General features: G+C 37.6%; 1 long non-coding RNA gene across 3 annotated transcripts in view; it reads right to left on the minus strand.

Annotated features, from left to right (window-relative positions):
• Positions 1-26,346, minus strand: part of LOC145522842 (uncharacterized) — a 90,707-nt gene that overhangs the window by 45,612 nt on the left and 18,749 nt on the right. Inside the window, exons 1-2 of one of the 3 annotated variants that reach the window (XR_014066190.1) lie at positions 17,440-17,677; positions 17,181-17,317 (exon numbers count right to left, since the gene is read on the minus strand). This is a non-coding gene — a long non-coding RNA (uncharacterized LOC145522842). Of the gene's footprint in view, positions 1-17,180; positions 17,318-17,435; positions 17,678-26,346 lie in introns of those variants that run through there. The other 2 variants (XR_014066193.1, XR_014066188.1) reach the window with 2 other exon arrangements.

Genomic DNA, 26,346 nt, shown 5'->3' on the forward strand with positions numbered 1-26,346 from the left:
GTGGCTAGCCTATCCCTTTTCCAGGCATTCTTCCTGACCTAGAAATCGAACCGAGGTCTCCTGCATTGCAGGCAGATTCTTTACCAGTTGAGCTACCAGAGAAGCCCCTCAGTTATATACTAATTAAGATAAAATCAACACAGCAACATACCCATTAGAATGTATTTTAGAAGTTTCAGGTTTAAGGTTTAAAAATCTTAATTCAATCACTTCACATTAAAAAGAAAGAGATATCTAAAATAAATTGAAAGCTAATGGTTCCAACTTAAAAGCATGTCTTCCCTCAGATTAAATAAGCAATACATCTCATTTTAGAAAATACAGGAATTTAGGAAGAAAGAAAAGGAAAGAAAATAGGCAAACAAAAGTACACATATCCTCCACAGAGCAGGTTTGTAGTGGCCAAAAATTCTAAACATGACCAAGACTCATGCATATACAGATCAGCATGCCTTTCTGCCTACCAGTAAATCAGAGGTTTTTTGTTTACTTTTGATTTTCTACAATTTTCTTCTCTTTCTTACTTTTTCTAGTTTTATAACATCTTCCTATATATTTTTTTATGTGAGGTCAAAAATTTTTAAACAAAAAGATGAATGGTCTAAACGTAAATTAGTGGATTTAGTCTCTGGATATGGGAATTCTAGACCTGGGTTGGTCCATAAATGAATCTTAAGGTCTACATGGTCTCAAAGACCCTTCAGTCAGGTATTCAGAATTCTTCAAAGCCTTCTAAACTTTTACAAACTTCAAACAATTTCTTGACATTTTTAAAAAATTCTATATATCATTCATTTCTCCTGATATTTTCTTGTTTGCTTATATCATCAAACTGGAATGTATACTCCAGGAGATTATGACCATTATCTATCTTGTTCACTGCTACATACAGAACACCAATACCTGATACAGAGTAAGAGGTCAGTAAAAGCTTTATATAACCCAAATATAAGCTAAGTTTTTCCCCCAAAATATTCTAGAATAGAAAATAACTATATATACATACATACATACATATATATGTATATGAGTCCTTATACAGTCTACCGTGTTATGGACACTTTCATAAGCCATAAAATACTGCTTAAAAAATTACACAAAAATGAGCCAACAATTTTTTTTTTTCTAAAACTAGTGCTAGTTTTCATGTTTATAAAGATCATCTGTTGAAATTAGTATAAAAGAAGGGGAAGAAGGTTAACAATTTCAGTGTTTATTCTTACGTTTTAACATTATGTTTGCAAGGGTTGGAGACCATTATAAACAATACTTTTAAACTTTAAAAAGCAGTAAAAGTTATTACATTACAAAGATTGGAAATATGAACCTAGAGGAAGAATAAAAATGAAAATGAAACTGTACTAACTTTGTGAATGGGAACCTTCAGTGTCCACATCACACACACAATCACTTTGTGCTCTATCTCAAAAGAACTGATATGCCGCTATGATGCTTTAAAAATACTCTGGTGATGACAAAAACACTAATGTCAAAGATGCATCTGAAGAGGTTAGATATTTTTTTAAGTGTAACTAAGGGAAAAATAATATTTCTAAATTACTCTATTTGGATAAAATGTAATTTAAATGTATGCATGGCTAAAGTAATAAATTTAATTCTATAAGAGACAAGTTACTGTTTCATCAGCATCCTTTACAATTTACATTTTCCCAAAGGACAACAGACTTATTTGGGGGAATCTTCTCACTAGAGTAAATAACAAGTCTATTTTAAAATACATCCTGTTGGACATAGATAATAGACTGGTGGTTGCCAAGGGGGAGGAGGGTAGGAGAGGGACTAACTGGGAGTTTGGGGTTAGCAGATGCAAACTGGTATATACAGGATGGATAAACAGCAAAATCCTGCTGTATAGTACACGGAACTATATTCAATATCCTATGATAAACCACATTGGAAAAGTATATGAAAGAGTACTGAGCCACTCTGCTTTACAGCAGTAATTAATACAATATTATAAATCGACTACACTTCAATAAAAAAATTAAAATAAAACACACTTTGTTATATACTGTGTGCTATTTCAATATGAAATTTTATTTCTTTTAGTTCTGTAAAATACTAAACCATCTTTAACTATTGCTTCTCACCTATTTCTTCCATTGTCTTTTTCTAAAATTCCTAGTAACAGTTTTGGAGTCTTTCTATAGCACATCATGTCTGACTGCTATCTCATAGATAATTTTCAATGTTTTACCTCGTAGGACTAGATTCTTTGTATATTTCTCAGTACCTTCTTCCTATTATTTTAAAATTTCCTCTTTAACTGCATTAGTCTTGAGTTAATCCTATTTAATTTTTTCTATAATAGTACTTTTTGTTTCCAAGGTTTTTACTTAATATTTTTTCATAAGCTACTGCTTTGGTTTTTCATAATTTTTATATTCTCAAGATTGTTATTCCTTCATGTTGTTAAAAAATCTCAAACATACTTGTCTTAATTTTTTAGATTGCTCTTATTTTCATTTCATCCAGAATGATCATACACCAATCTTAAATTTTCTTGGTTATCTTTTCAATTATAATAATTCTGATGTACTTTGGAATTCGGTTTTCAAGTTCATTTTTAAGGGGTGGCAGCAGTGGGGGAGGTGGTTCTTTCATATTCTTTGTTTTTTATGCTCTTGCTTTATAATTATTTCTCCAAGAGATGCATCACCTGGACCACTAGGGACCACAAACCAGAACAAGGTCTTGCATAGGTGACTGAGCTTACTCGGGGATGAACAGAGGCAAATGCAAATCCAAGCACTGTGCTAGTGAGCACCTTGACACAAATCCTGGATACAAGACAGTTTTTAGTCCCTCCCTACATTCTTGTTTCGCAATGTTATATAAGCTAAAACCCTCGTTGTTGGTCAAAAGCTTTTTTTTTTTTTTTTAAACTTCCTTTCACAGGCTGGAGCTCCCAACCCCTGCCCTTTATTTCAAGCAATGGCCCAGGTTCTGTTCCCCTGTTCTTCTTAGACTGCAGGAGCTGAAATCATAGCCATCTTTCGAGCTTACTCCCAGAGCTCAGCGAGCCAACTGCCTCCCCACTACCTTACCACCAAACTCACTGATATTGTTGCTGAGCTGTATCTTTTAACTTTTCTTTTTATTATAATCGTCATTTTTATGATTCAGTGTATAGGGAACAAAAGGTCTCAATGATGAGCAGTATCAAGAGTTTTTGTGGTGTTTCTTTTAATTAGAAAGGGCAAAAGCAAAAGATTATTTATATCTAAAGTAGATCAACTTTTCTCCAAGTGTAATTAAAATCCAGGGACTTGTCTTATTGACTAGTGTATCTCCAGCTGCTAGAATGTACTCTGCACACAGTTAAGAGTTTAATGAACATGTGTCAACGGAATGATTTGCTGTCCATCCCTAAGTTACTGAGGCAAAGAAGATGGAAAGAAGAGAAGAAAGTCAGGTTAGCAAAGGACAGTCTAGTGGAAGTGACAGGATGAATATACATGATACAACACACAGTATAAGACAGTATACAAGGGAACTCTCACACACTGTTGGTTGGAATGTTGAATTGGTACAGCCACTGTGGCAAACAGTATGGAGTTTTCTCAAAAAACCAAAAGTAGAGCTATCATATGACCCAACTATTTCACTTCTGGGTACACACACCCCAGTGTTCATAGCAGCATTATTTATAATTGCCAAGATATGGAGGCAACCTAAGTGTCCATCAACAGGTGAATGGATAAAGAAGATATGGTACATTCACACAATGGAATACCACTCAGCCATAAAAAAGAATAAAATTTTCCCATTTGCAGCAATATGGATGAACTTGGAGGGCATTAAGTGAAATGAGTCAGACAGAGAGAGACAAATACTGTATGATAGCACTTTTGTGTGGAATCTAGAAAATACAACAAACTAGTGAATATAACGAAAAGAAGCAGATTCACAGATAGAACGAACTAGTGGTTGCCAGTGAGGGGAGAGAGGGGCAATATAGGTATGGGAGTCGGAAGCACAAACTACTGGGTGTAAGTTTGGCTCAAGGATGTACAACATGGACAATACAGCCAATATTTTGTAATAACTGTCCATGGTGGTAACTTTTAAAAATTGTATAAGAAATTAATTTTTTTTTTTTAATTTCAAAAGACCGTATATGTTTCTCGACTGGACAGTGCCAACTACAAGTCATGGGATTTGATAAATTTACAAAGTATATCTGAATGGAGGATAAAGCTGTGAGAGATGTAACTAATTGTTACAGATTTTAAAATTGAGAGGGGAGTGGTAAAGGCAAGGGGAAAATTATAACCTGTTTTGTTTCTTATATTTAGTTCCCTGTGACCAGTAGGATGTGGTCACAACTTAGGGAAAATTAGGGAATATCTTGTGAAACAGTACAAGTAACTTATGTAAATAGTAAATGCCAAAGGTTAATTTTGCAGAGCTACTTTGGTAATTTCAGAATGTAGAAAACTGGCTTACAGACCTGGGTGAACACATAACATCACAGGTACTTTCTTTCAGAAAAGAAAGACTTTTTTTTAAATAAGCAGTATCTCCATGGCAACCATAAAGGCAAATCTCGCTTTGTGTGTATGATAGCAACACCAGTAACAGCTGGAGCAGGTTGAACAAAAATGGCAGGGGAGCAGAAGCTAGGGGATTTGGAAAGAAGGTAAGTAAAAAAAAAAAACAACCCAACAGGAAGCTGTGTGACTTAAGACTGCCTTGGTTCATTAGCATTGCATTTGAAGAAATCAGACTTAAAATCTATTGTTTTCAAAAACACTTTCCCTCACCCTGTTCAATCAAAGGTGAGACAAACTATTATGCTATTTGTTAAAGAAAAATAAATGACTTGAATTGTGTATGTTTTTAAAATCAGTAGATGTTGACAAATAAAAATATATTTTAAAAATTGACGTATTTGACAAGAGACACAGAGAAAAATGAAAACAGACATACATGCCCAGCCCCAGACAATACAAGAGGAAAGCTATGTCGTTAAGGGATTTTTTTTCACATTTCAAAAAAAAGAACACCATATAATGCAGGTCTACATAGCAAAGAAATGAGGTATCACAGAATTACTTGTTAGTGTAGTCTAACAATAAAAGCAGGGCACCAATGGAGGGCAGGTGCTTTATTTGCTGAATTTTTTTAATATCTAATTTGTGGCTAAAAATATGTATAAAAATTTAGCTCACATTTTTTAGATATGTGGAAAAATAACTCTAAGATAACAGAATTATCTACAATAATTTTTAAATATATTTTGAATTTTGAGATCTAGATTGGCAATAGATGTAAAAAGTAATAGTGATCCCATGTACCCATTACTCAGTTTCCTCTAGTGACAACATCTTGCAAAAATATAAAGCATTTCACAAGCAGACACTGATCCTGATGCAACCCACAGATCATACTCAGATTTTCCCTGGTTTTACACATGTGTGCAGGTGTATGTGTACTCAGCTCTACGTAATTTTATTACTAGGTGTAGACAGTGTATCTACCATCACAGCAGTCAGACAAAACAGCCCTATCATCACAAGGATCCCTGGCATTGCCCTTTTATAACCACTTCTATTGCCTTCCCACTCAGTGGTCCTACTGCTCACCAATACAAACACTAAGCTGCTCTCCATAATTTTGCCATTTCAAAAATGTTATTTAATGAAAATATAGGCTTGACCTTTTAGAAATGGTAACCTTTTCTCCACTCAGCGTAATTTATTTGAGATGAATCCAAATTGTTATATATATGAATAGTTCATTCTTTTTGATTGCTGAATAGTATTCCATGGTATGGATATACCACAGTTTGTTTAACCATCTACCTTCTGAAGGTGGCTCAGATGGTAAAGCGTCTGCCTACAATGCGGGAGGCCTGGGTTCAATACCTGGGTTGGGAAGATCTCCTGGAGAAGGAAATGGCAACCCACTCCATTATTCTTGCCTCCTCCCATGGACGGAGGAACCTGGTAGGCTACAGTCCATGGGGTCGCAAAGAGTCGGACATGACTGAGTGACTTCACTTTCACCTTCTGAAGGACATCTGGGTTGTTTCCAGATATATACAGGTTTTTTGCATGAACACAAGTTTTCATTTCTCTGGGCTAAACTTCCAAGACTGCAGTAGTCTGGCCATATAGTAATTGCATGTTTAGTTTTATAAGTAATTGCCAAAATGCTTGCAACAGTGTTTGCCATTCTAAATTCCCAACAGCAAGGTACCCATAATCCTTTCTGACATAATTTTAACAAGCTAATTAAAATAACTACTGTCTCATCAGAGCAACGGAATTGAGACTGTTTCCTGTTGTCAGGGTTTTTACACTTGGTCGGCCTGGGTTCAAACCCTGGCTCTGCCACTTGATATCAGATAAGTTATTCTTCTACTCAGTCTCAGTTTTTCCATCTAGAGAATGGGAGTAACAATACACCAATCACACAGGCATGTTATGAAGGTATAATAATTATTATTATTATTATTTATAATTGATATAATTGTAAAGAGGTCATGCTCAGTCATTGTCTGACTCTTTTGCAACCCTGTAGACTGTAGCTCACCATATTCCTATGTACATGGAATTTTCCAGGCAAGAATACTGGAGCGGGTTGCCATTTCCTTCTCTAGGGGATCTTCCTGACCCAGGGATTGAACCCACGTCTCTTGTGTCTCCTGAATCAGCAGGTAGATTCTCTACCACTGAACCACCAGAGAAGCCTGCAAAAAAAAAAAAGGAAGGAAAAAAAAGGCATAGACCTACAAAAAAAAATTATTTTTAAAAAAGGCATACATAAGGTTAATAGAAAACACCACCTATTTTATTATGATAGTTTGACAATGCCTATATAATGAAAATATTCTGAGAATGTCTCAAGTGATATGACAATGAATTTACACAGAAATACTTTCAGACTTAAAATTTATTACATAGTTGATCCAGAGTGAAACAGTGGCAAAATAACTATGTTTTGAAATGTAGGTAAGGAACAGGGCTATTCCTCCAAATTATAAAGAATGCTTTCATAAACCTGTGGTAAGGAGAAGTCCGATTTTACCGAAAGTTGACTGGATGGGAAATAAGATGGCTCTCAGGAGCAAATGGAAGCTATAAAAGATGGCATCTCCTGCTACCAGTTACTACTTCTAAAGAGAGACAAAAAGAATAAAGTGTTGACTTTGTAAATCTTCTATCAAAAAATCTTTTCAAAGGAAATGATACTGATCAGAATCTTATTCTAAACAAGCTGTCATTTCAGTCTGTTTGTTTTTGTTTGTGTCTCTGTGTGTGTGTGTACGGTTGCCAAAACAGAGTACAATGCAAATGGCTAATTTTTACATCTTGCTATATAAATGTAATACAAATAATTTTATATTTATTAAAATCACTACTCCAATTAACTTTGAAAATGCTTCTATTTTCATCTTTTTGTTTGAATTTTTTAAAATAAATTGTTTTCATTTTGAATTTCCACTTCAATTTGAAGTGTTCTTTGTTTGGGGGCATTTTGTTATTTTTGCTGTTTTAAAAGTTTTCCTTATTTTGGTTTGGTTTCCAAGAAAGTTAAGACAATATCTCTCATATTAAAAGTATGAGAGTACCACTTTAAGAGGACAGCAAAGCTCAATACAACATGGATCCTGTGTTCTGAAGTTTGGTTTATCTAGTTTTCCACTGGCATGCTAGAGCATTTGAGAAAGTTCAGTTGTGGCACCCATAAAGTAGTAAGCAGACTTCCAGTTTTCTTGTCTTTTTTATCGTTCATTCTACGGCATTTAGCTCTTCCTTGTCTCAATTTAAGTTCACCAACACATTTTGTTAGACACTTTGTTTTCAATATGCCATTTGTTGATTTTTCTAAATGCATAATTACTTCTCTGTTTTATTAAAATAAGACTCATTTTCATATTAATTATCTTTCTCAATAGGGTTTAAACAAACTTTCTGATTATTTCTCTCTTATATTTCACTTATGTTTTAATTAAGATGTTTTCAACTGTAAGTAACAGAAAACTTATTTCTACATTACTTTCAAAAGGAAGCTCTTTATTATTCATGTAACACAAAGTTCAAGGCAAGGCAGCCCCTGGTTGGTTATCTTAGTGACTCCAAAGTGTCATCAATGCCCATCCTCCCATTTGTTCACTTTGTCATTTTTGAGGCGTGAACTCATTCCCCTCATGGTCACAAGATGACTGCAATAGTGCCAGGCATAACATTTTCAGAAACCACTGTCAAAAGCCAGAAAAGGAACATTTCTCTCTTGTGTTTCTTTTTTTATCCAGAATGAGAAACTTTTCTAGAAGACTTCTCTGTCTCATTGGCCATAAAAGGGTTACCATGTCCAATCCTAAACCAATTCCTTGGTCCCAGGCAAGGTATCAAAATTACAAGCTCAGGTAATTATGAAAGAGTGACAGAGAACATCAGGTTAGAGAAAAGCCACCAAAAAGCCCCTAAAAAGAAACAAATAAAAACCACTTCTGCCTAACATATTATTATCGGCTTGAAGGCCAAAAAACTTGGGTGAGCTTTTGACCATATAAACTAAATCTCTGAGCTTCAGTTTTTTTCAACTCATCCAATTGCTTTCTTTGTATTACATAAATTAAAATATAAATAAAACACTTAACTCATCAGAGAGATACAATATATGCTAATCTCCTTTCCCTGCAAATGTGCAAAATAATAATAAATTAATTAACAGTTAAGGTTAAATAGTAGAAATTTTAGAAATTTTGAATAACCTAGATTTTCTGATATTCCATTTCAAACTCAGCAAAGAACTCCTAACATGATTTTGAGGAATCTACAGCAACAACAATGCTTTACAGAATTCTAATTTTGTTATTTAAAATCACCTATAAAAGTAGAACAGTCTGTTTTAAAACTGTAGGTAGATGCAATATTATATATATGTAGAACAAGAGAAGTATAGTCTCTGAAATCCTATAATTTTTGTCACCATTTATTCATTTGTTTCTAATACATTCACATAAGGTTTATACAGTATGCCACATACCATTCTAGATGCTGGTGTGTGCTAGTAATGTCCGACTCTGTGATGAGTTGAGCAAACCTGAGAAGTAAAGGTCCTTGCTTTTTCCAAATCACCTCTAAATTCTTGCTTTTACCAATGAGTATTAATTTTGCTATTAAGTTTCAAACTAATGCTTTATCCCTGAAACTCAACTATTTCATTACATTTTTCCCATGTATGAAATAAAAAAAAAAAAATTTCAACCCTTTTGGAGCAGGAAATGGCAACCGACTCCAGTAATCTTGCCTAGAGAATTCCATGGACAGAGAAGCCTGGCAGACTACAGTCCATGGAGTCGCAGGGTCAGACACGACTGACTTAGCACCAACCTTTTAGATGCTTTTCTCCATTAAATCACTAGATGGCGACCAAAGAATCTATTTCCCTACAATGGACTGGAGAAAAAGTACAGCTCAAACAGCAACTCTTCACAGAGTAAAAGGGACAAGGTCTCTGCTGTCTCTTCAGTTTCTATTTTATTTATCTGTTATTTCGCCAAAGATGCACAGATGTTTTTCATTATCACTTGGCATTCACAGTAAATTTTAAAAATAGTCTTTTCAAGTGCACAATTTAGTAAAGCTCTTTACTTGACAGTAAGTCATTTCTATTCCTCTATCTTATAAACAGCAATTATTTATTTTGCCCTTTTCTTACTCTGATACATACACTGCTCCACTTCTTTAGAAACACTTGGGTCATTGTCTGGAGAATTAGAGTTACCGAATGTCATTCCTGCATTCACTGCTTAACATTCTGCCACAACTTTCTTCAAAGTGCATCCTGGAAAATTCCCCCACTGAACTTCTGCCTTCCAGTTATTTTGGAGTTTTCACAACATTTATATCTTTCTTAGGTGTTTATACCATGATAAAATCTAGGGAACTAAAATATGTATGCTTGCTCTCATAAAAAAAAGAGATGATCATTTCCCAAGCACTGTCTAGGACAGGAAAAAACATACATACACACACACTGGAAAGAGAAATTAGTTTAGCAGTGAATCAGATTCTAACCAAAGAATTATGAAACCTTTTTTCCCTCCTCTGTATTCTGTACTAAAACTTGCAGAAATAATGCTGTCAAATAATTAGTCAAGGAGTAACTGCCTGATTTATTGAAATTATTTTTGTAGGTAAAATTTGAAATATATGTGCATACACATATATTTACACACATACACACACACACATACACACATATAAAATCTTTCTCTGTCACTTCCATCCAGTGTCACAGCCACTCAACTGTAGGAACAGAGCTCTTCATGGGACTTCACTTTACAGACTTGAATTGGGATCTTGGATCCATTTCCCTAACTGTCTGTTTTTCTTTCCTATGGATTATGCCTGCAACTGAAAGTTCAGTGTTTTCCCTGTTGTATATGGACCATAATTAGGGATGTTTTTCACAGAAAAAATCTTCCTTGAACCCAGATGTTGATCCTTTGGCTCCCTACAAATTGCACACCCTTGCATGCCTGTGGAGTTAGGAGTTTCTGCACCCATTTATTTTACAAAGTCTATGTGTGCTACAGTTTTGCTTTTCATTTATTTATGTTATCCGTAACATCTTCTGGATACTGAGGAATTGGCTTGCACTCAGGTTTTGAATTTGTTCATTTGGTTTCTTCATCTCCATTTATTGAAAAAGGTATTAAATGACCAGGGAGGTGACTGCACTGTTATTAAGACACCCCCTTGCTCATTTAGGTTATTACAGAGTACTGAACAAAATCCCCTGTTCTGTAAGTAGGTCCTTGTCTTAAATACAGCAGCTTGTACATGTCAATCCTAAACTCCCAATCTCCTTTCCCCTCAGAAAGGGACACACCCTTTAGAAACAGAGGTGTGAAACTTTTCTTTGGGGAAAATACAAAGAATTCTGTGACTTTATGTCTTTTTCCATAATCAGTTAGAAGAAATGCCCCTGACTACAAACTGGAAAATTTAAGATCAAACAATCAAAGGCTTGTTTCTATTCAGAAAACTTAGAGGACTGTAGAAACTCCTAGTTGGAAGATGCATGGAGTCATGCAATCTGACACTAGTTTGTGAATTGGCACTCAAGAAAGGTAAGTCTGGACTCTTGAATTACCACCTCTGGCAAGCTTGCCTCTTTGTTTTGCTGTCACTGTGTGGCTATGGTGGCTAAGTGGTCCTCTCATCTGCAGGATGGAATAAGAAAATGTTCAGTGTGAAACACTGTTCGAAATGCTCAGCATGGTCCCAGGAGCCAGACATCTTGTACTCACAACTCCTCTTCTGCCCCTTAACTACGTGACCTTAGGCAAAGAACTTAATTTTGCCTGTCTCAGTTTCCTTATCTGTAAAATGGGGATAATAGTAATAACCTCCTCCTAGTTTTGTTGTAAGGACTGAATAAGTCAATGTATGGAAAGCATTTAGAATAGTACCTGGCCCTGGGTACAGACCGTTCCTGACTGAAGGACAGTTCAGCTTGCAATTTTTTGACTTAGATGGTGTGAGAGTGATATGCATTCAGTAGAAACTGCTCTTTGAATTTTGGTCTTTTCCCAGGCTAGTGATAATGCAGTAAGATACTCATGCTGTTGGGCAGTGGCAGTGAGCTGTAGCTCCCAGTGAGCCACACAATCAGGAGGGTAAATAATTGATACGCTTACAACCATTCTGCATTTACACAGCCATTTTGTTTTTCACTTTCAGTATAGTATTCAATACATTACATAAGGCATTCAACACTTTATTATAGTATAGATTTTGGGTTAGATGATATTGCTCAACTTTGTACTTATATAAGTATTCTGAGCACACTTAGGGTAGGCTAGACTGTATTAAACAGTCTAGACTGCTAGACTGTTTGGTAGGTTGGATGTATTAAATGTATTTTTGAGTTAATGGTATTTTCAATTTATGGTGGATTTCTTGGGTCACATAACCACATCATAAGTCCAGGAACATCTGTAAATGCTCAAAAAAAAATGATATCCTTGTTCTCATTATGTTATTTATTATTCAGCAAAAAACAAACTCATGAGATATATTATTAACCTAATTTAAGAAAAGAAAACTGAGGCTCATACAAATTAAATATCATATCCAAGTTGAACAGAGCTGATTAGTGTTAGAACCGAAATTCAAATCCAGACCTGATGACTTCAAGCTCATATTCCTTACACCTTAAGAAGCTGCTTGAACACCTCAACTAATGGCTGGAATGACTACTTACAAAGGCAAGAATTTTTATGACTGCATACATCTGACAAATAATAGTAAAGTGTGATGACGATTTATAAAGCAACTGTTGAAAGACCATTTGTTGAATCCTTACTAATGCCAGTGGCTACCTGTACCACTTTGAATACACTGTTGACTCATTTGATCATTATGATAACTCTGCAAGTTAGTTGTTATTCTCCCCTATTTATCAGACAAGGAAATTCAGGCTCAGAGTGGTTAAATACATTGCCAAACTTTTACAATTAGTATGTGCTGGAACAGGTATTTGAACCCCTGACTTTCCAACTGCATCATTTGTGTGCTTAACTACTTTCTTGAGCTTCTGTTCACTGCTTCTGGTTTTCCTTAAGACGCTAATGAATCAAACACTTAGTTTTCTAGGTCAAGTTAACTTTTGAGTTATTTAGAAAAAGAAATGAAATTTGCTATTTCCTAGGTTAAACATCCAAATTCCTTCAACAAACCCAGACAGTGGACATGACCTCAGACAGTGGACATGATCTCATCTTGAGGCCTTTCAGCAACAAAGTCACTCTTCTCTGAATACACCATTGACATCTTGGTTACTCGAAGTGTGATGTGCTGAACTGTGTTAGAGAGAGACAGACAGACAAACAGAAAGACAGAGACAGAGACAAAGAGAGAGAGAGAGAAGACATACTACAGTAGGAGGCCTACTTTGACTTCCACCCACAGGTAATAAGAGCTTCTAAATAGGTCCACACGGATGACTGTCATTTTAGTGTTGTAGTCTGTTTTCTGTTTTAAGAGCTAACATTATAGGGACTTCCCTGGTGGTCCAGGGGTTAGGAATCCACCTTGCAATGCAAGGAACACTGGTTCGATCCTGGTTTGGAAGATTCCACATGCTGCGGAGGAGCTAAGCCCGTGTACCACAACTACCGAGCCTGTACTCTAGAGTCCGGGAGCTGCACCTACTGAGCCCACGTGCCACAGCTACTGAAGCCCACACACCCTAGGGCCTGTGCTCTACAACAAGAGAAGCCACATCAAGGAGAAGCCACAGCAACGAGAAGCCGCAACTAGAGAGGAGCCCCTGCTCGGGGCAATTAGAGAAAAGCCTGTGCAGCAACAACCCAGCACAGTCCAAAAAAAAGGATAAATCTTTAAAAAATTAAAAAAAAAAAACAACAGGTACCATTATAGAGGAGGCTTTGTTTTGGTTTGTTTTTCAATTATTTCTACCTTTATGGTTTCATGGTAGCCTGTGAAGTGTGAAAGTTGCTCTGTCGTGTCTGACTCTCTGCGACCCCATGGACCATACAGTCCATGGAATTCTCCAGGCCAGAATACTGGAGTGGGTAGCCTTTCCTTTCCCTTCTCCAGGGGATCTTCCCAACCCAGGGATCGAACCCATGTCTCCCGCATTGCAGGAGGATTCGTTACCAGCTGAGCCACAAAGGAAGCCCAAGAATACTGGAGTGGGTAGCCTATCCCTTTTCCAGTGGATCATCCCAACCCTGGAATTGAACCAGGGTCTCCTGCATTGCAGGTGAATTTTTTACCGACTGAGCTATCAGGGAAGCCCCTTTCATTGTAGCCCGAGGTAGATGAAACAAAATTAATATTTGAAATTTTTGTGCTAATTTCTTCACAAGCAATATTTTGTTCAAATCTAGGTTTCTAAACTAGAAAAATGTGTAATTTTTTTTAAAGAGGGGATACATTTTCCATCCAGATGGAATGTTGTTAATCAAAGGCTACTTTGGTATATTGGTAACTAGGTGATGGATCAGAAACCTGTTTGCAATCTTACCTGATATCCACCTGTACAGAGAAATGATACAATATCCAAATATGAATATTAGTATTTCAGGTTAAATTTTATTAAGCTCCCTTTATTTCTTGAGGACAAATAAGTTTAATGTCCACATTTCATGATCTTTGTTTCTATGGGATAAGCGGTTGCTGCCCAGTTTCCCTCAACCTGTGCAAATGTACTTCATTAAAGATGCTTGTGTTTTAGATTGGGCTTCCTAGGTGGCGCTAGTGGTAAAGAACCCGCCTGCCAATGCAAGTAGAAGTAAGAGATGAGGGTTCAATCCCTGGGTCAGGAAGATCCCCTGGAAGAGGGCACAGCAACCCACTCCAGTATTCTGGCCTGGAGAATTCCATGGAAAGAAAAACCTCATTAATAGGTATAATAATGTAGTCTTCCTTCTTAAAGTTTTAGTTTCATTATTTTTAAATCATATGAAGTTGGCTCAAGTCTCTAGAAATTATCATATTATTAATGGTGAAGAAATACTTCATAACTGAAAACAAATGCTGTCTTTCTTTGGAAATTGGTGAGGTGTTTGAAGAAAAAAAAAGACACTTGTATGGATCCAGAGATCTTTCTGATTGTCCTATTCCAAAATGATCAGAAGGGTTGGATGCAGAGAACCAATCTGTTCTGGTTACTTTTTCATGAGAATTCCCACTGATTAGTGAGAATAATGTGTCCAGTAATATGAGCATTGAAAACCAGCATAGTTAGTGGGACTGTTTAATCTCCATGACTTATATTGACCACTTCAAAATATCATTGTATAATAAATTCTAAATTACTCATATAAAATCTCCACAATTTCTAGAACTTGCTTGGGAATTAAGAATCAGTAGCCCAGACTCTGACATTAATCTTTTTGTTTCTTTGCCATTTAAATTTAAAGTTTGTTTTAGATTTATTTAAAAATTACTTTTGTAGTAGAAATTCCAGGCATTTTGATCATTTCCTAAACTACTGGTGAATTTTGAGTTACCACCTCAATATCTAGTCCTTCAGATTTTCTCACCAACAGTACTCAAATATTCCTTTCAGGAATTCAGCCAGTTTCTGACTTATACCTTTGACCCAGCAGCACCAGGAATGGGACAACTGATCAACACTTCCCAGCACCAACTTACCCCCATCATCACACATGGATAGTTCAGGGAAAAATATGTGACTCAGCAAGAGCTGATGAGAGAATGAATCCCATGGCTTGGGTGGGGAACACAGACTACTCTAAAGCAAAGAAAGATGAAGTCCTAAGGAAAAGCCAAGAGTTTCTGGGAGGCGCAGTGTGGCCTAAAGCCAAAACCAACACTGCAGAAAACAGAAAAGAGAAATAGAAATTGGGAAGATGTTGATATGTGTTAAGGTTTTGGACCAAGCTTGACTTCTACATCTATCTCCAGACTTCTCAGTTGTGTGACCCATTAAATTTAGTTTATTATTTAAATCTCTTTTCATCACATTTTCCATAGATAATAGAAATGGAGATAACTTTTCTGAGCCTCAGTTTGTTTGTTTTTTTAATCAGTAAAGCAATGTTAGTATTACCCATCTCATCAGGTATTTGTGATGGTTAAATCAGATAATATCTGTAAAGCATGTGTTATGTGCTGAGTATCAGCATTACATAGCTCTTGAATTATTAATTTAACTATTTAATTCTGTTTCCTTTTCTTCTCACAGACTTCTGGATACTGATGTATCAGACCGATGAACGCTCCATTGATCCAGGATGTTTTCAGAAAAGGAATGGTGTAGGATAAGGAGTGAAGTCATTACCAAGGTCACAAAATTCCGTTGGTATTTCTCCTTAGACCTGATCCTACTCTAGTGCCTTTCCCAGGGAGCATTAGTGGTCAGCCAGGTTGATGTATGTCTGGTAGAAAAACACTGACAGCTCCTCAAGGTAAGTGGTAAGACAAGTAGTGAGACAAACTGGAATTTTCTAAGAACATCCTGGAGGGGCAACATTTAACACCAATGGATACTCTGTTTTCCTGGGATCTCAAGCTTACTCAAGACAAGACACTTCAAATATAGACATTTAAAGATGGCTCTTGCTTTTGATGAGAAAAATCTTAGGGACCTACCGATGAAAAAGATGCCCAGTTTAACCTATGTCAAAGAGTTACACTTAACTGTGAGGTAATATTTTCATTCATTACACAACTCTAGAACAGGAAGGGATGAGTTCATTCAAATTCTTATTTGACAGAGGAGAGAAGGAGGCCCAGAGTGGTGAGGGGACTTGCCCAAGCCCCACAATCAGCTGGGGGCAGAGTCCGGGTTGCCAACGCCCAGGTAGTCCTCTTTAAATAGACTGTGCTCCACCCTGGCCCCTGCCTAGCAGACTTCACTTTCTCTTACAAACCAAGTGTCTGGCAGACACATAAATACCCATCAGGTCTAACAAGCATAGCTAGTTTTCACAAAGGTGGCACAATTGTCATCTGTGAGTCAGCACTGAGTCTCACGGATACATTTCCCTGCTGTTGTGCATACACCGAGCAACTCACATAACAGGGTACGTCTGATGTCTTGGACAGGGCTGGTTTCACAACCTCTATACCACTCAATTTTGGCTGAATAATCCTTTGTTTAGTGGCAGAGGGCAAAACGGGGGGAATCAGGGGTGCACTGCAGTTTGTTTAGCATGATCCCTCTATCCGCTAGATGCCAGTAGCACCCCTTCAGTTTCAAAGGCTAAAAATGTCTCCAGATACTGCCAGGTGTCCTGGGAAAGGGGCGCAAAATCAATGCACTGAGAGCCACTGCTGCAGACAGGGGCCTTTGTGCACTGGGTGGTCCTGAAACCATTTTCTCTCGCAAGCGCAGTCCTCCATGCAGGGAAGGCAAAGACTGGACATAAGATGTGATGTGCACTTGGGATGTGGAGTATTTCTTTTCAGGCAAGTTAAAAAACTGTCAGACTTCTACAGAACAGACTCTATTTCTTTACCTGATGGGTATTCTAGGTGGAGAGCGAAGACCAAATCTAAAAGGGTCTGATATCTTATTACTATAACAACAATAAGAAATTATACATTAAATAAGAAAAATTAATAAATGGGATGATAACTTCTATAATGCAAGGGGATGACTATACAGAGTCTTTGGAAAATAAGGGGTTGAATACTCACGCATACTCCCATCAAATTCCCAGGCCTTCCTGTTTCCTGGATGTCTTTGCGGAAGGAGCACACAGCGCTGTCACTCCTAAGAATCTCTGCCAAGCTCCTCAGGGCCATAGATGTGGAACCCTGAGGCAGAAGCTGGCCTAGACAACAGAAGAGAAGAAGGATAACAATGAGATGTAGAAATACGGAAAAAAAGAAACAGGAGAGGAAGCAGGAGAAAAAAGTAAGAATGAAAAGGGAGTAGGTATAAAATAAAACTTGCCAGTGAATTCTAGCCCCAGCCTTAAAGAAAACATTTTTTTTTAATTAGATTTTCTCAGCATGGATTCTTTTTGGGGGAACTAATGTGAAATATTTCTCATTCAGAAAGTCTTGCATCAAAACAGCAATTGTGTTGCTGTCATTTAGAATACTTAACTCGATCAAATTCACATTATTAAACCTGATAGAACAAGAAATAATACAAAATACTGTATCAATCCTGCATAATCAGTCCTTCTGAATATTATGTTCTGCTGCTATTCCAAGCTGTCCTTGGAGATAGCCGCAGCCTAGCAATACAAAAGGCTTCCCTTCGGCCTTCACAACTGCCTAGGACAACACATTCTTACATTTCATTTTTAATCATCTAAACCTTTTCAGATATACCAGAGTGTGCTTTCAATAGGACAATAAAAGAGACCCGAGACTTCTAAGAGCCTTATGTTTCTTTCTTCTCGTGGTTGATAACATGCTGTTTCTGCCTTGTACTAGATACCAGATGTGGAGCAGATAGCACAGGGAGGGGAAAGGAAGAAGGAGGCCAGATTCATCTGAGAAGAAAAATAATTTCCTCAAACCTGCAAGCCTCTTCAAAAAAGGGGGGGGGGGGGCAGTGTATACATTCGTTTCAAATGCTAAGATAAGACAATTCAGAATGATTTTCACCTTGGCACAAAAATCTTCAGTAGAAACAGCACTCTTAGGAGAGGACTGAATGGCAATTCTTGGTAAGGAGAGAGAGAAAAAGAGGTACTGACAGAAAAAAGAAAACCCTTCTAACTCAAAAAATTCTCCAGAATTATAAATCGAGTTATGAATATGCTCCCACATACACTGGGGAGATACAGCATTAGTGATGTCATGTTATTTTAAGAGAAAGCTCCTGGCTCAGTTTTTCTGCACAAGTAATAGACATGAGTGCACTAAGCAACTTCAGTTGTGTCCGACTCTTAGTGACTCTATGGACTGTAGCCCACCAGGCTCCTCTGTCCTAGGGCTTCTCCAAGCAAGAATACTGGAGTGGGTGGTCATTTCCTTCTCCAGTGGATCTTCCTGATCCAGGGATCACATAAAAGCAAGATGATGGAAAGTAGAAGTAAATGTTTTTACTGAAAGTAAGGAAGTTTCTCAGTGGTCCCCAAGCCCTACTGACAACTACAATCAGTTTGATCCTCCCCTATACATTCTGATTTAACAGTTTTAGCTTGAGATCTGGAACTCTACTACTCACAGTCTCCCTACATCATTCTGATGCTTTGTCAGGCTTAGAAGCCACCGGAGAATTTGAGTTATGGGACAGTTTTTAAAAATATCGTTGTATTTTTTAGAGCTGCATTAAAAATGACTTAATTTCCAAATATGCCACTAAAGTTCATTCATTGCAAGGCCTTACAGGCCAGTGACCTTTAGAGGTCATATAGCATTTTGTTGAGCTGATGAAAAATGCGGATCCCTACCCTAGAAAAATACATGTCTCTAGAAAGTTAAAAAATTCACACACAATTTTAGGGTGTCTATAGATTGCTGAAATCCATCTTCATCCATCTGGGGAGAAGTCTGTTTGAATGCGTGCCCTTATGGTTTGTGAGTGTTAATAGTTCAGTAAGGCCCCCTCAAGTTTTAGCACTTGAAGATAGCCTGAAACTTGAAAGTTGCTACATTTACGAGACCAGGTTTAAGAAACAGGAAAGCCAGAGGCAATAATGCAGATTCTACAAGAACCTCTTCCATGGTCCCTCTGCCTCCAGTCTTCTCCCTTCAATCCATTCTCCATTAGTCAGCCAGAGGAATAATTACAAAGTGAGTCTGACTATAACCTGCTCGTGCATAAAATACTTCAAGATTATCATTTTGCCCTAGGGCTAGGTTATCTTCCCTCATAGCTCAGTGGGTAAAGTATCTGCCTCAAAGGCAGGAGACCAGGTTCGATTCCTGGGTCGGGAAGATCACCTGGAGAAGGAAATGGCAACCCACTCCAGTATTCTTGCCTGGAGAATCCCATGGACAGAGGAGCCTGGCGGGCTACAGTCCATGGGGTCTCAAGGGTGGGACACGACTTAGCGACTAAACCTTGTAGCCACCTAGGTTACAGGCTGTTGTTAGTGAAGGATGAAGTACCACCTTCAGCTGTTTTCATTGCCTTGCCCTCAGCATCACTAGGGCTTCCCTGATAGCTCAGTTGATAAAGAATCCACCTGCAATGCTGGAGACCTTAGTTTGATCCCTGGGTTGGGAAGATCCCCTGGAGAAAGGAAAGGCTACCCATTCCAGGATTCTGGCCTGGAGAGGGCCACAAAGAGTCAGACATGACTGAGTGGCTTTAACTTTCAGCATCACTAGATGCTTTTTAAAATGCCAATACATGGATACCACCCTTGACCAATTACCTTAAAATCTCTTGAGGGCAAAAAGGAGTGACTTATAGGAAGGGGCAGAGTCTAGCATTAAAAACGAGAAGGGAGAGGGAGAGGAGGAAAACACCTCCTAAGGAGATTTGGTTGTATAGGTGAGTCAGGGCTGAACTGACCCCAGTCTAGGACCCACCCTCTAGGTCTTCTACATGTTCTTCCTTCTGCTTACCACAGTTTTCTCCTTCTGTTTCTTTACTAAGCTAACCCTACCCTTCCTTATTTCTGAAATCAAAATTCCCAAAGCTGGAGCCCTCCACGGCTCATCTCAAATTACACTGTAAGCAGTTTGCAAGTTTGGTGTTTGGGGTTTGTTTTATTCTTTTCCAATTCTAGAACTAGAGCCTAGTACTAAATCTAACACATTAAGCAGCCACTTGTAAGTATTTGATGAATAAGAAAAAATTCAGGATCTGCATATTATTATATGCAGATTACACCCAAGTTTACTGGTTCTACTCTTGGAAGGGTGTATGATACCTCAACAGGGAACCTTGATGCTGTGTACGAGAACTTGTCTGTTTGCTCAGATCTCTCTTACAAGATAGTAGCCAGAAAGGGTGATTAAACAAATCTCAATTTGGTATTCAAGCTCTTCATCTTTTAAAATTATCTTTCTAAGTCTTCTTCCTGGCATCTAAAGGTAGCTGGAAATACTGTAGTTTATCATCCAACAAATATTATTTAAATGACTGAAAGAGTGAACAGGTTTCAGTCTGTGAAACTTGGTTCTATGGGGCTATAGCTTATGAACCTGCAATGTGTGTTAAAAGCATATCTCCAAAGTACACCTGGTCTGAAGTTTCTGCATGGAGATAACTTGATATTTATTATGGTAAGTAATTTTGTACTAACAATATCACTTTGGACATTTTTCTTAGAATAGATAATAACAGAGAACGTTTTTGAGTACCCTCTATAAGTCACATATTTTTCCAAGGACTTCAGATATATTGACTGATTGTTCTTTTTATTTTAATGAAGTATAGTTGATTTACAAAACTGTGTTAGTTACACGTATATAGCAGTGGTTCTTTTTTTTTTTCAGGTTATATCCCATTATAGGTTAATATAAGATATTGGGTAAAATTCCCTTTGCTATACAATCATTAATTCTTTACAACCTAAAAGAAGCTTCCATTATAATCCCCACTTTACAGTTCAGTTCACTCGCTCAGTCGTGTCCGACTCTTTGCGACCCCATGAATTGCAGCACACCAGGCCTTACTGTCCATCACCAGCTCCCGGAGTCTACACAAACCCATGTTCATCGAGTCGGTGATGCCATCCAACCATCTCATCTTCTGTCATCCCCTTCTCCTCCTGCCCCCAATCCTACCCAGCATTAGGGTCTTTTCCAATGAGTCAGCTCTTCGCACGAGGTGGCCAAAGTATTGGAGTTTCAGCTTCAACATCAGACATTCCAATGAACTCCCAGGATTGATCTCTTTTAGGATGGATTGATTGGATCTCCTTGCAGTCCAAGGGACTCTCAAGAGTCTTCTCCAACACCACAGTTCAAAAGCATCAATTCTGTGGTGTTCAGCTTTCTTCACCGTCCAACTCTCACATCCATACATGACCACTGGAAAAACCATAGCCTTGACTAGACGGACTTTTGTTGGCAAAGTAATGCCTCTGCTTTTAAATATGCTATCTAGGTTGGCCATAACCTTCCTTCCAAGGAGTAAGCGTCTTTTAATTTCATGGCTGCAGTCACCATCAGCAGTGATTCTGGAGCCCAGAAAAATAAAGACTGACACTGTTTCCACTGTTTCCCCATCTATTTCCCATGGAGTGATGGGACCAGATGCCATGATCTTAGTTTTCTGAACGTTGAGCTTTAAGCCAATTTTTTCACTCTCCTCCTTCACCTTCATCAAGAGGCTCTTTAGTTCTTCTTCCCTCTCTGCCATAAGGGTGGTGTCATCTGCATATCTGAGGTTATTGATATTTCTCCCAGCAATCTTGATTCCAGCTTGTGTTTCTTGCAGCCCAGCGTTTCTCATGATGTACTCTGCATAGAAGTTAAATAAGCAGGGTGACAATATACAGCCTTGACGTACTCCTTTTCCTATTTGGAACCAGTCTGTTGTTCCATGTCCAGTTCTAACTGTTGCTTCCTGACCTGCATAGGACAGATGGTCTGGTATTCCCATCTCTTTCAGAATTTTCCACAGTTTATTGTGATCCACACAGTCAAAGGCTTTGGCATAGTCAATAAAGCAGAAATAGATGTTTTTCTGGAACTCTCTTGCTTTTTCGATGATCCAGCAGATGTTGGCAATTTGATCTCTTGTTCCTCTGCCTTTTCTAAAACCAGCTTGAACATCTGGAAGTTCACGGTTGACGTATTGCTGAAGCCTGGCTTGGAGAATTTTGAGCATTACTTTACTAGTGTTGTGAGATGAGTGCAATTGTGCAGTAGTTTGAGCATTCTTTGGCATTGCCTTTCTTTGGGATTGGAACGAAAACTGACCTTTTCCAGTCCTGTGGCCACTGCTGAGTTTTCCAAATTTGCTGGCATATTGAGTGCAGCACTTTCACAGCATCACCTTTGAGGATTTGAAATAGCTCAACTGGAATTCCATCACCTCCACTAGCTTTGTTCATAGTGATGCTTTCTAAGGCCCACTTGACTTCGCATTCCAGGATGTCTGGCTGTAGGTGAGTGATCACATCATCGTGATTATCTGGGTCATGAAGATCTTTTTTGTACAGTTCTGTGTATTCTTGCCACCTCTTCTTAATATCTTCTGCTTTTGTTAGGTCCCTACCATTTCTTTCCTTTATTGAGCCTATCTTTGCATGAAATGTTCCTTTGGTATCTCTAATTTTCTTGAAGAGATCTCTAGTCTTTCCCAATCTGTTGTTTTCTTCTATTTCTTTGCACTGATCGCTGAGGAAGGCTTTCTTATCTCTCCTTGCTATTCTTTGGAACTCTGCATTGAGATGGGAATATCTTTCCTTTTCTCCTTTGCTTTTCGCTTCTCTTCTCTTCCCAGCTATCTGTAAGGCCTCCTCAGACAGCCATTTTGCTTTTTTGCATTTCTTTTCCATGGGGATTTTCTTGATCCCTGTCTCCTGTACAATGTCACGAACCTCTGTCCATAGTTCTTTTACACTTTACAGATGAGGAAATTTAAGCATAAAGAGGTTGTTTAACTTCCCTAAAATTATATAGCTATTAAATAGAAGAGTCAGAAGTCAAATTCTGGTATCCTGGCTCCAGAGACTATGTTTTTAGCCATTCCACTGCCATTCAAAAGACAGCATCAAGGCACAACACTGTTTATTTTATGAAATGTATATTTAATCAGAATCCATACCTGTATTGGATTTTAAATTTTTAAAGAACAAACTAAACTGTTCTCCTCTGTCCTAGAGAGGGTTGGATAATGTTTGTTGTTTTTTCTAGAGAGAATTTATCAATATGCATCTTTTCATAGGCTCTAAAATCTATAATAAAAGCCCATGTTTCTATGGCCTTAAGTTTTTAGGTCAGGGAACACTTTTTATGTGTCATTCAGAACAAAATGCTTCTCTTTCTTCCCAAATAGACAGCAAGAATATAAGAGAAGTTTAAAAACAAAATAAGAATGGAATCTATAAAACAGAGATTTATAGAGATCTAGAGAACAGAGATCTAACAGAAGGCTCCCCCTAATTTTTTAAATTACAATTTTAATGTTATAATATTTTTGAGAACCTATTTTCAGTTAATGTGTTAGGTGCTGGTAATCTCTGAACATAGCTGAGCAGGTCAGTTGCTAATTAATAGGTAAAGATATCACAGAGATAATTTCAGATAGTAATAAGTGCTATGAAAAAAAATAAAACAGGATGTTTTAGTACAGGGAGACTAGATCACAGGGTTATTTTCATTTTATTTCATAAAATGTAGGATGTAAAATTAATCATTTACAGCTGACATTAGTTAAGGGGTTTTGGTTACAAAAGCCAGCCTATCTCACCCTCTGAGTTGTCTTTATGTTTTACCTGAAACTAACTTTTTATCAAACTTTAAAATTCTCTTTTTCTTTTTCCTATTCTGTACTTGCAATATAAAAATGTCAGTCAGTTTTATCTTTGCCCTCCAAATGATGTCAGACATAAAATTTGGGGAAATTTTCTCTCTGTGATGTTTTCTAACAATTTGTGATTTTTTTCATGGAAGTGTTTCTGAATAGTGGTATTCCCTACCTTATCAATTTAATTGAAGACTAAGAATAATTAACTGCAAGTTAAATAGAGGGATGGGTACTTTTGTGTAGATATTGCTTAATTTTGTTAGTAGGTCTGAACTAATTCTGGAATATCACTATAATCCTACCAAAAACAGAAAGTGAAAATGAAACTAGTGGTTTATTTTAATAACTCAGAAATTTACAACTTGAGGAATTAAAACATGGAAGAGTATATTTACACAATTCCATAGTTCAGTTAAAAGTTTTTAACTATTTATGACAGAACTTAAACTTGCAGAGTACATCATGAGAAATGCTGGGCTGGAGGAAGCACAAGCTGGAATCAAGATTGCTGGGAGAAATATCAACAGCCTCAGATATGCAGATGACACCACCCTTATGGCAGAAAGTGAAGAAGAACTAAAGTGATGAAAGTGAAAGAGGAGAGTGAAAAAGTTGGCTTAAAGCTCAACATTCAGAAAACTAAGATCATGGCATCTGGTCCCATCACTTCATGGGAAATAGATGGGGAAACAGTGGAAACAGTGTCAGACTTTATTTTTCTGGGCTCCAAAATCACTGCAGATGGTGATTGTAGCCATGAAATTAAAAGACGCTTACTCCTTGGAAGGAAGGTTATGACCAACCTAGATAGCATATTAAAAAGCAGAGACATTACTTTGCCAACAAAGGTCCGTCTAGTCAAGGCTATGGTTTTTCCAGTGGTCATGTATGGCTGCGAGAGTTGGACTATAAAGAAAGTTGAGCGACGAAGAATTGATGCTTTTGAACTGTCGTGTTGGAGAAGACTCTTGAGTGTCCCTTGGACTTCAAGGTGATCCAACCAGTCCATCCTAAAGGAGACCAGCTCTAGGTGTTCATTGGCAGGACTGATGTTGAAGCTGAAACTCCAATACTTTGGCCACTTGATGCAAAGAACTGACTCATTTGAAAAGACCCTGATGCTGGGAAAGATTGAAGGCAGGAGGAGAAGGGGACAACAGAGGATGAGATGGTTGGATGGCATCACCGACTCAACGGACATGGGTTTGGGTGGACTCCGGGAGCTGGTGATGGACAGAGAGGCCTGGCATGCTGCGGTTCATGGGGTCACAAAGTCGGACACGACTGAGCGAGTGAACTGAATTGAAACTTGAAAAACTGAAAATAAGTCCACTGTGATATTTTTATCTTCAGTTGTTTTATATCAGTATTTCTTCAAACTATGTTTTCAAATCAAAACTACACCTTGGTTAAACATTTGACTCTTGAGTTACTCCCCGTAACAGAATTTCTTTCTTGTGTTGTTCATCATTAATTCTGAATGGTATTAGGCATTTTGACTACTTACAAACCCACAGCTTTTATGTTGGTCCCTTTTGAAAGATATAGTATTATGCATACTCCCTGTCTTTAAAATAAATGTCAATAATAGAAACAACAGCCCCCACCACGTCATATCAGAAACGAATTGTTCTCTGCAGCTGGGTGATTACAGTGTGTGTTTTGTGAGACAGCCCTTGAAAACGGCTCATAATGTTTCCATTTTTCCTTCGGACTGCAATATATTGTTGGTAATAAAATCTATGAGTTCTGCCAAACACAAAATTGCAAATCGAGACTGTATAGGGACTGTCATCCAGTCTGTCACTGTTTATAGTTACCATCATTAGTTTTAGTCTATAAGGCTGAGACTCTCTATTAGGCTTCTGACAGGCTGAATACATATTTGTTTGGTAATTACATTGAAGGATGTACAGCAACCATGTGGTATTTTTGCTGAATACATATTATTGATAAATAGAAATGACAGAAACTATAACATTTGACATGCCAAAGGTCTACATGAGAGCACCTTTTCAAGGTTTCTGTTTTGGAGATTAACTAGTATTAGTTACTAAGAATTCAAGGTTGTAAAGTATAACAACAAAAACTAATACTTATCCAGTACTTTGCAATTTAGAGTGTTTTCCTTCCCACCTAATTATTTGAATCTCACTACTTGTAGATAGGTACAAACAATTCAGTGCCCAGTCAGGAAGAGAGAAAAACCGTGACTTGGATTCATGACTGTGCTCCAGTTTTCCCAGCTATAAAACTATACATGAACACAAACACACACATGTAATACATTTCAATATTTTTATCAGGATCAACTGAGACAAACCATTAAAAAAAGGTGGGAGGGGGGCTCCTTCCTTCCTTTTGTTTTTTTTGTTGATGTGTTTATTTTAAGACCACCCAAACTGAAATATAACTGAGCACTGTTTTCGTTAACAGGGATCTGATTACAGAATCATACTGAATTGGGAA

Source organism: Giraffa tippelskirchi, chromosome 2, assembly GCF_054371585.1.
Source record: "Giraffa tippelskirchi isolate mGirTip1 chromosome 2, T2T-mGirTip1v1.2.pri, whole genome shotgun sequence".
Lineage (NCBI taxonomy): Eukaryota > Metazoa > Chordata > Mammalia > Artiodactyla > Giraffidae > Giraffa > Giraffa tippelskirchi.